The sequence below is a fragment of the Limulus polyphemus genome, unplaced genomic scaffold (assembly GCF_000517525.1).
Source record: "Limulus polyphemus unplaced genomic scaffold, Limulus_polyphemus-2.1.2 Scaffold262, whole genome shotgun sequence".
Lineage (NCBI taxonomy): Eukaryota > Metazoa > Arthropoda > Merostomata > Xiphosura > Limulidae > Limulus > Limulus polyphemus.
Genome location: NW_013665872.1, coordinates 376,841 through 381,184, shown reverse-complemented (window position 1 = coordinate 381,184; position 4,344 = coordinate 376,841).

Below are 4,344 nucleotides of genomic sequence, written 5' to 3'. Positions count from 1 at the left end.
ATGCCACATATTATACTATGTGATAAATACCACATTTTCTACTATGTGATAATGCCCCACATTATACTATGTGATAAATACCACATTTTCTACTATGTGATAATACCACATTTTCTACTATGTGATAATATCATATTTTCTACTGTGTGATGATGCCACATTTTCTACTATGTGATAATATCATATTTTTTACTATGTGATAATATCATATTTTCTACTGTGTGATAATGCCACATTTTCTACTGTGTGATAATGCCACATTTTCTACTATGTGATAATATCATATTTTTTACTATGTGATAATATCATATTTTCTACTGTGTGATAATGCCACATTTTCTACTGTGTGATAATGCCACATTTTCTACTGAGTGATAATGCCACATTTTCTACTATGTGATAACGCCACATTTTCTACTATGTGATAATATCATATTTTCTACTGTGTGCTCATGTCACAATTTCAAATTGTGTGATAATACCACATTTTCTACTGTGTGATAATGTCACATTTTCTACTATATGATAATACCACATTTTCTACTGTGTGAAAAACGACACATTTTCTGCTGTGTGAAAATACCACAGTTTCTCATATGGAGTATATTTTTTCTTGTAGTTCTAAAATCATACTACACAGTTCTATAGATCACAACAGACTGGAAATAAAACGGAGAGTCTTGACGACCCAAGCGAAGCGGCAAATCTCTTCGCTACTAGTGTGCAAAACATTCAATGATAGAAAAAAAATTAAACTAAGGCCTTCGTTCCTGATATTAGTTATTGGATTTATTACCTTGGAGAAATACCTATACACTGAACTATAAGAACACAGGAAGAAAATCTCGCATGTTCTACAAGATGCGCTTAGAAACACCCTCGCATTAATCATGGCGCTGTGACAGTTTTGTCGAAGTAGACAAAAAGGGGAGCAGACTTCTCATCTGCGACCGAACTTTAAGAGGCAATGTCTTTCTACCTTTTTGTTTCCCTAAGGGTTAATGCGCAGTGAATTTCATCATTTTCAACACGTTGCTTACAGCGTTACGTTTGATGTTTCTTTAACTAGTTTCCTCCTCAACGTAATGAAAGATTAGGAACCACAAATTTCAAAGTTGTTTGGTAAAATTTTCCTTGATGACATTATATTAAAAACAAATTTCCGGTATTCTAATGCAAATAAACCTTGTGATAAAAATATGAATAAGTAATTATTTCAAAGTTTATTCAATTGAAAAACAATTCAATATATCTGAGGATGACACAAGGATTCGGTCAGAAACTTGAGTAGTTTGAACTTTAACTAAAATCACATATTTCGTATATTTCATTCTATGTGTGAGTGTAGCAAATTATGCTGTTTTTGACCTGAAGATATTTGTAAGCCCTCTAGTTCAATCCTGGATCGGAGTGGGGATTAATTTTTGTTCCGATCCTCCAATGATATCTGGGGGGGGGGGATTCCTGTAAAACTAAGCGGAGCAGCGCTTAATGCTACATAACATCTAAAAATGTACTACAACTTTTTCTGAAATCCACAAATTAAACAGAAATACGCTGTGCAATTTTCTTTCTTTTTTTCATTTACAATCCAACGTTTATTTGTTACTCATCTTAATAAAGTACTTATATGACTACATAATTACATGAAGTGAAACTACTTCACACAAAAAGAATTATAAAATAATGATCTTATTACCCATTTATCACTCATTCCCGCTACATTTATGCTATGCTATAAGCCGTTAACGGGAAATTGGGCATCCGATTAAGCCAGATTTAAACAGTGTTTAGAAAAAAATCTAATTTTTTTTCGATGAGCCACTGGCCCATTGGGAATTTTCCCGGTATTCCGAAGTCCCCGTATGTCCTTGGTTGAATCACTTAACAATTTTGTTTTAATGAGTTACCATACTCACTTGTAGTTTTCAGTAATTATTCTAGTTTAGATTATCTATTATATACCTCAAATTTTGAGCATTATACTGAAATTAGTAATATATATTTTGACGCTTTCTGATAAGGAATTATTTCAACTGTTTACGGTGTTTCGATTGTTTGGTTATGGATGCATAGATATGTGATATAAGTGATATAAATGGCTAAGATATTTATTATGATTTTGTTAGTCGTAAAGTTCCATGGGAATTTAACTAAGATTTACAAAGAACAAATCAGTCCTACATGTTAATAGGATAAAGAGAAACTGAGGCACTACAATTCTGCCAATTTCTGAAAAGTTACATAAAGGCACAAAAAAAACAACAACACAAAACAACAAAAAACAGCTTCCTTAATAAATTATATGCTTTAACCTGATACCAAAATTTCTAAACTCCAGCAGCAAAATTTAAGTACTCTCGAAAATAACAAAAAGCTAAAAATAATTATAATTTTCGAGACAAAACATAAACGAAACGAATGTATAGGTCTGGAAAAATATCGGAAGCAGTTACAGGTGCCCAACAACACATTTATCTTTATATATATATATATTTATCGAACTTCATTACAACTAGTAAAAACTCAGACCTAGGTAAGATCAGGCTTAATCTGCTTATAAAGCTTCAACGCTTGAAGAACTCACATGGGGAAACTTTTATAGAAAACCTCAATAAGACTTTTTTAAATCTATATAATTATAAGATGAAGTTAAGATCCACTATTTCGAAACAAGAAGTTTATACGGAAAGAAGTTTCGATATTGTCACATGGTCTTTTCGTAAGCAAAGGAGGATAGTGGAAATGGTCAAAACTAGTTGTTCAGTAAAGTGGATATTAATTTGATTTTGTAGTACGTTACTTGGTATTGTGTATTTACCTACTATCCAATAATGTTATAAATGAAGTGGAAAAGAAAGTATTAGCCATTTCTTGGACTTTTTAAATTAATACTTTATAAAATTAAACAGGAATGAAACAATGAAGATAATGAAACACCTTTTAAGCATCTTAAAACATATGTAAACAATTCCATATTTACATGCCTACAATTCAACCCAAACCTAAAAACCTTAGCTCATAAAAGTTAGATTCCCATAAAAACTAAGTAAAAACAAACATCATTATCATTAAACTCGACAAAGGTAATATACTCGCGATCTTAAATAGAATAGACCACACAACAAAGTTTTAACATTCTGATAGGAAACACTAAATTCTCAAAGCTCGACAAAACTCCAACAAAGACCATAGGAATCAAAGTAAATAAATACTTTTTTACAATCATAAAAGGATAATGTGATAGATATGAAGACCTACAGTCAGATCAAACCCTGTGGATCGCAAGCCGGAATCCTATATGAGTTATCCAAAATCCATAAAATAGATTACCCGATAAAACCTATTGTCTCAAATATTGGTTGATTTATCACAAGCGTGCCAAATATTCAAAAAACAACCGCAAAGTTTCACAACAAATGAATTTACGTTAAAGTACAGCTTTGAATTTATAGATAAGATTAGGAAACTTTGATGAATGATGAAGACATAACAATAGAAAGTCTCGATACTGAATTAATTTCACTAATATCCTGTAATCAAAACCATAGCCATCTGTTTAATATACAAAGACAAAAAAAATGAACTCCGCAGATTGATTCTAGCACTAAAGAAAATGAAGAACAGATTGCCTCTACATGTTTTCTAGAAACAGTTACCGAAGAATCGCCCTTCCTATTCAATAGAAAAATATACGAACAGAAAGACAGGGTCAGCATGGGTTCAAGTGTAACACCTATACTAGCAGCATCTTCTAGATAAAGAATTTAGTGTTTTAAAATATAATAAGGCCTGGTAGTAATATCTTATGATAAGTATAATTATAATCATGCTTCATCAGCTTGTAAAAGGCGTTCACACAATATTAACTGTTCTTGTAACAAATGTTCTATGTATATAGTGTTCCGACCACTACTGTGTTTGTTGTATCCCAACTGGCCTGAATAGCTCTGGATTTAGCGATACGCGTCGTTGGCAATGGATATGACAAATATGATATGTTTGGAATGCTGTTGTTACACACCCTTCTAATTCTTGTAAAATCCCCTAGAGACTAGATTAAGAACGTAGTGTTTAAAAATGTAATAGGTCTAATATTAATGTCTTCAGACAAGTATAATTATAATCATGCTTCATCAGCTTGTAAAAGACGTTCACACAATATTAACTATTCTTGTAACAAATGTTCTATGTATATAGTGTTCCGACCACTACTGTGTTTGTTGTATCCCAACTGGCCTGAAGAGCTCTGGATTGAGCGATACGCGTCGTTGGCAATGGATATGACAAATATGATATGTTTGGAATGCTGTTGTTATACACCCTTCTAATTCTTGTAAAATC